Genomic DNA, 7,112 nt, shown 5'->3' with positions numbered 1-7,112 from the left:
GAACTGGATCAGCGCACAAGGAAAGAGCTGTTTTGTTTTCAGTGCTTATAGTTTATGCAAATGAGTCATGTGGTTTTACGTTTGTGTAAAACGTAAACAAATGTGTCAAATCTGCATTAAACACATGATAATGTCAAACGGGCTGATGTGGCTCTAGAGTGTTTATGGTTTATCTGTTTTAAAGTTCAGTTTATTTACGCAGATTAGAAACAGTAATAATAATGATGATACTTTTAATATAAAAATGTTACTGATTAATTGAAAATCGATCATTAATTCTTCCAAAATTATCCTCAGCAATTATCGGCCAGCGGTTGCTCTGGATCGGCAACTTCTGTGAAAAAGAAAGTGTATTGAATCATTTCTACAGTTAATCCTCTCAGGCTCAAATTCATTTTTAGTATCAGGAAAAATCTGATATTTGGGGAAAATTATAATATGGGGTAGTAATATACAATCCTGACTTTTTTATCCTTTGTGAACAAAAAAAGTATTTTGCTCGTCTGGCAGGCCGTTTGCGTGGAGCCGTTCTTGCACAGTTTGCATCGTCCATGTTTATCAGCATGGATGGGAGAAAAGGCTCCTGAGTAAAAAAAGCTCATAAAATATGGATGTGGAGTAAGTAGGTCATTGGAATTTAGCTGTTGCAAATCTGCAACGCCTGCCTGGAGAGGGTTAACTGTTACTGCAAAAAAAAGGAAAAGAAAGTAAGTCTTTATTTATATAGCACTTTTTCACAGACATTTTTGTCACAAAGACACTTTACAGAATTATTCATTATTCAGCATTATTCAGTATTATTCAGTATTATTCAGTATTTTCATTCACTCTATGCCTGGTGATGTTAAACTACTGTTGTAGCCACAGCTGCCCTGGGGCAGACTGACAGAAGCCCGGCTGCCAATCTGCACCATCGCCCCCTCCGACCACCACCATCACTCACACACACACCACTTTCACACTAGACAACGTGGGTGAAGTGTCTTGCCTAAGGACACAACGACAGTTATTCCCACTGGCGCCTCCTGTGGCTCCTGATTTTCCCAGCGTCTCCATCCAAGTCCAGACCCGACCTGGACCTGGACCTGCTGAACTTCTCAGATCTGACGGGATCAGACTTTGACAAACTGGTCTGGCCACACAAATCAACATTAACACAAAGAAAATCTCCACACAAAACTGTACAAACGTCTTAAGACTTTTACTCTCGGACTTTTAACGCCGCGTGAGCTGCGTGATCCTCTGTGTCTTTAATTCATTTAACTTATTTATTTATTTACTGTTATTTTATCATTTTTATGGTTTTACTTTTATTTGATTTGACTCGTTTTATTGTTTCAGGACTGATGTCACCAAATTAAAGCAATTTTTTCATTCATTTTATTGATCTCTGTGCAGCACTTTGGAAACTGCTTTGTTTGTCAAATGTGCTGCAGAAATAAAGTGAATTTAGATTTGGACGATGAAAATTGTTTCTATTTCTAATGAAACCAGTGTCGAGTCCAGAAAGTTACACACTGTCGCTTTAAATTCTAAATATCTGTTGTTTTTTTTGTGTGTTGCAGAATTTCCTGAAGTCTGCGCCATAAGGACGTCACTCCATCTCCTCCTCTCTCCTTCTCTCTCTTTCTTTATCCACCTCTCTCTCTCTCTCTCTATTCCTCTCTTACTTTATTTTCTTTATTCACATCTCTCTCTCTCTCTGTCTATTCCTCTTTCTTTATCTCTCTTTCTATTCTGCTCTTTCTTCACATCTCTCTCTCTCTGTCTGTTCCTCTTTTTCTTTATTCACCTCTCTCTCTCTCTCTCTATTCCTCTTTCTTTATTCACCCTCTCTCTCTCTCTCTGTCTTCTCTCTTTCTCTCTTTTTTTATTTACCCCATCTCTCTCTCTATCTATCTCTCTACTGTCTTTCTTTATTCATCTCTCTCTCTCTTTCTTTATTTACCGCCCTCTCTCTCTCTCTCTATTCCTCTTTCTTTATTCACCCTCTCTCTCTCTGTCTATTCCTCTCTTTCTTTATTCACCTCTCTCTCTCTCTCTCTCTGTCTTCTCTCTTTCTCTCTTTTTTATTTACCCCCATCTCTCTCTATCTATCTATCTCTCTACTGTCTTTCTTTATTCATCTCTCTCTCTCTTTCTTTATTTACCCTCCTCTCTCTCTCTCTCTCTATTCCTCTCTTTCTTTATTCACCTCTCTCTCTCTCTCTCTCTTCTTTATTTACCCCTCTCTCTCTCTATTCCTCTCTTTCTTTATTTACCCCTCTCTCTCTCTATTCCTCTCTTTCTTTATTTACCCCTCTCTCTCTCTATTCCTCTCTTTCTTTATTCACCTCTCTCTCTTTCTTTATTTACTCCCCTCTCTCTCTCTTTCTTTATGTACCCCCCCTCTCTCTCTCTATTCCTCTCTTTCTTTATTCACCTCTCTCTCTCTTTCTTTATGTACCCCCCCTCTCTCTCTCTCTATTCCTCTCTTTCTTTATTCACCTCTCTCTCTCTCTCTGCCTACTCCTCTCTTTCTTTCCTTCTTCTATGTCCTTTTCTTCTTTCTTTCCTTCTCTACCAGTCTCTCTCTTTCTTTATCCACCTGTCTGTTTCTCTCTTTCTCTCTGTCTACCTCCCTCTTTCCTTATCCACTTGTCTCTCTCTCTCTCTCTCTCTCTCTTCCCAGCTCCCTCTTTCTTTCCCTCCTTCTATGTCCTTCCTTTTCTTCTTTCTTTCCTTCTCTATTAGTCTCTCTCTTTATTTGCCTCCTCTCTCTCTCTCTCTCTCTCTCATCCCTCTCTCCGTCTCCTCCTGTGAAAGAGGAAGAGGAAGTCTTCACACCTCCGTTCTCTGCGTGTCGTTCTCTCCGTCGGCTCTGGACCAAATCTGGCTGCAACAAGATGAAAAAATATTTGTACTACTACTGATATTGTACTATACTACAACTGATACTTCTGCTACTACTTACTACTACTACTACTACTACTACCTTCTGTTTCTAATAAGATTTGTACTATTACAAAAATACTTCTACCAACATTACTATTACTCACTGTACTACTACTACTACTACTACTACTACTACTACACCACTACAACTACTACTGTTACTGCTACTAACAAGTACTTCTGCTACTATGATGACAGCTACTACTACTACTACTACTACTACTATTGCTACTGATACAATTACTTGGCATCCACTACTACATCACTACTACTCATTTCAAGTGCTGCTAATAAAAATACTGTGACTGCTACAACTACTACTACTACTACTACTACAATTACTACTACTACCAGTATTCTTACAAGTGCTTCTAATGAGATTTGTACAATTACAAAAATACTTCTACTTCGATTACTATTACTCACTGCTACTTCTACTACTACTACAACAACAACAACAACTGCTACTACTAATACTGTTATTACTGCTATAACTACAAGTACTACTACTACAACAACAACTACTACTACTACTACTATTACTGTACTCTCACAAATGCTTCTAATGAGATAATACTTCTACCATTACTATTACTCACTGCTACTACTACTACAACAACTACAACCACTACTGCTACTACGTCTAGTACTACTACAACTATTATTGCTATTACTACTACTACTGCTACTACTACTTTTACAACAACTACTACTACTACTACTGCTATTAATACTACTTCTACAACTACTACCGCTACCACTATTACTGCTATTACCACCACTACTACTGCTAATAGTACTGCTACTACTACTACTACAACTAAAACTACTTGGCAACCGCTACTACATCACTGCTACTCATTTCAAGTACTGCTAATAAAACTGTGACTACTACTACTACTACTACTACTGCTTCTGCTGCTGCTACTGCTACAACAACAGTTAATACAACTACTGCTACTGCCACTACTACTACTACTACTACTACTACTATAATCACTTGGCAACCAGTACTACGTTACTACTACTCATTTCAAGTACTGCTAATAAAACTGTGACTACTACTACTACTACTACTACTACTGCTTCTGCTGCTGCTACAACAACAGTTACTACAACTACTGCTACTGCCACTACTACTACTACTACTACTACTATAATCACTTGGCAACCAGTACTACGTTACTACTACTCATTTCAAGTACTGCTAATAAAACTGTGACTACTACTACTACTACTGCTTCTGCTGCTGCTACAACAACAGTTACTACAACTACTGCTACTACTACTACTACTACTACTATAATCACTTGGCAACCAGTACTACGTTACTACTAGTCATTACAAGTACTGCTATTAATAATCCTGTGACTACTACTACTACTACTACTACTATTTTCCAACTTACAAATGAAAAACACGATCACGTTTTTGTTGTGATACTTCTGAGCGTTCGGTTTTGTCGTTTCTCTCTGTGTGGACTTCCTCTCCCCCCCTGCGGCGTCCATCTTGGCTCCGTCGTCCTCCATCTTGGCTCCGTCGTCCTCCATCTTGGCTCCGTCGTCCTCCATCTTGGCTCCGCGGTCCTCCATCTTGGCTCCGCGGTCCTCCATCTTGGCTCCGCGGCCCTCCATCTTGGCTCCGCGGTCGTCCATCTTGGCTCGGGCGGTGCAGCGGTTGCTCAGTAGTCAGTGTAGATCCTGTGGGGCTGGCAGCAGCTACATCTGGCTACTGGGTCTCCGCTGGCGTCCGCGTTCATCAGCACACAGACTAATCAAAACTGAGCACAATACGAAACGAGCGAAATCACAAAATGTAGAAAAGTTTGGGCGATTTGGAAGGACAAAAGCTGCACTGTGTAACTTTTCGGTTGGGACATTAAACAGCTCTACTTTACGTTTATTCAATTACAGGTGGTTTTATCGCTCAAAAATACCTCGAAAAACAACATTCTGACTGTGAGCGGGGTCGCCTCTCCACAGATCTGACCTGTAACTTCTCTGGTTTGGTCTCCATGAAGATAGAAAGGTTTAATGCCATACTGTGGAACATTCCAGACAAAGCACAGGGTGAGCAGGCGTCCCTGTTTACGCGGGACAGTCCCAGTTTTTAGACTTGTGTCCCCTGTCCCAGCAAATGTATCCAAAACCAATGATGTGTCCGAGTTTTATAGAAGAAAAGTCCCTGTTTTTGAACAATCTGATCCCCGCCAACAGTAAAGAGGAGGATATATTGTCATTTGTTCAGCTAAAATACAGAAAATAGAGCTTAAAAATGACCATAAATTGAAAAAAAGCACCAACCAACCTCCCTTAGATTTTATATTGACCCACAAGTGAGTCGAGAATGGACTCGCTCTTTTCACAATTTAGTTTCACTGGTTTAGACCTGGTTTAGTCCTGACTTAGTCCTGGTTTAGACCTGGTTTAGTCCTGACTTAGTCCTGGTTTAGACCTGGTTTAGTCTTTGATTTAGACCCTGGTTTAGACTGCGTTTAGTCCTGGTTTAGACCTGGTTTAGTCTTTGATTTAGACCCTGGTTTAGTCCTGGTTTAGTCCTGGTTTAGTCCTGGTTTAGACCTGGTTTAGACCTTGTTTAGACCTGGCTTAGACCTCCTGTTTAGTCTTTGATTTAGACCCTGGTTTAGTCCTGGTTTAGTCCTGGTTTAGACCTGTCTTAGTCCTGGATTAGACCTGGATTAGACCTGATTTAGTCTTTGATTTAGACCCTGGTTTAGACCGCGTTTAGTCCTGGTTTAGACCTGGCTTAGTGCTGGTTTAGACCTTGTTTAGTTCTGGCTTAGTCCTGGTGTAGTCCTGGTTTAGACCTGGTTTAGACCGTTTAGCTGGTTTAGTTTAGTCCTGGTTTAGTCCTGGTTTACTCCTGGTTTAGACCTGATTTAGTCCTGGTTTAGTCCTAGTTTAGTCCTGGTTTAGTCCTGGTTTAGACCTGGTTTAGACCTGGTTTAGTCAATGATTTTAAAAGTCGTCTGTGTGAAGTTGGAAATTATTCGCTGTTCCAAAAATCGTTCACGAATTCACTTAAAAAATATATAATAATAATAAATGTACAGTCGTCTTTACCTAATCTAATTTGAAAACCCCAGATTTATACCAAAAACATCCCAACTCGGGTGTGTCTGAGTTTTGAATTTTGAGAATTTGGTCACCCTAAATAAAACTGTGAAAAAAAGAGTGTAACTATAACTAATCGTCCGTTCATAACTTACATCATTCTGAATCTGAAGGACGTCTGACGGTACTTTTTTTTTCTTTTTTTTCTTATGGTCATTTTCAAACTCAATTTTCTGTATTTTAGCTAAAAAAATAACAATATATTTTTCTTTTTACTGTTATTGGGTGTCAAATTGGTCAAAAATAGAGACATCTTTTACATTTCTTGCATAAAACTGGGACAAATCAGTGGTAAAAATGGGGTAAATTTGTACTTTTACTACTAATACTAATACTACGACGTATCTAAGCAGTCAACAAGTACTTATAGTTTTAGAACATTTATAAATTCACATTATATTTCAAAATGACAGCACATGTACGAACAGCTGAACGCCGGTGACTCATTTAAAATCCACATCGTTGCATAACCTTAGATAAGTTTCTGTAGCTGTCACTCATTTTAATAGGAAACATTTTAAACTTGTTCTTGTTCTTTGGTCTATTTTCCTTTTGATTTAAAAACGTCTGACACCTTCGCCCGCAGAGAGGGAGCCCCCCGCTGGGCTAATTGAGGAGTGCAAGCGGCGGAATAAGAAAAAGAATGTGGTTTTTGTATGATTTGAAAAAAAAAAGAAAAGAAAAAGTGACTGAAAATGAAAAGAAAAGAAAAGAGGAGAGGAGAGGAGAGGAGAGCTGTGCACCTGGCATATAGTGTAGGACCCTGTGTGTTCAAATACAGCTACATTGTCTGCTGGGTTTCACAGTTCAGCCTAAGTACTACTTTTAATACTTCTACTACTACTACTACTACTGTGACTGCGACTGCTGCTACTGCGACTGCGACTGCGACTACAACTGCTACTACTGCGACTGCAACTACTGATACGGCTGGCTGCTACTACTGCTACTACGACTGCTATTACTACTACTGCGACTGCTACTGTGACTGCAACTGCTACTACTACTGCAACTGCTACTGCAACTGCGACTACTACTACTACT

Source organism: Boleophthalmus pectinirostris, unplaced genomic scaffold, assembly GCF_026225935.1.
Source record: "Boleophthalmus pectinirostris isolate CB_2022bp ecotype Guang Dong unplaced genomic scaffold, ASM2622593v1 HiC_scaffold_11, whole genome shotgun sequence".
Classification (NCBI taxonomy): domain Eukaryota; kingdom Metazoa; phylum Chordata; class Actinopteri; order Gobiiformes; family Gobiidae; genus Boleophthalmus; species Boleophthalmus pectinirostris.
This window is presented reverse-complemented; position numbering follows the sequence as displayed.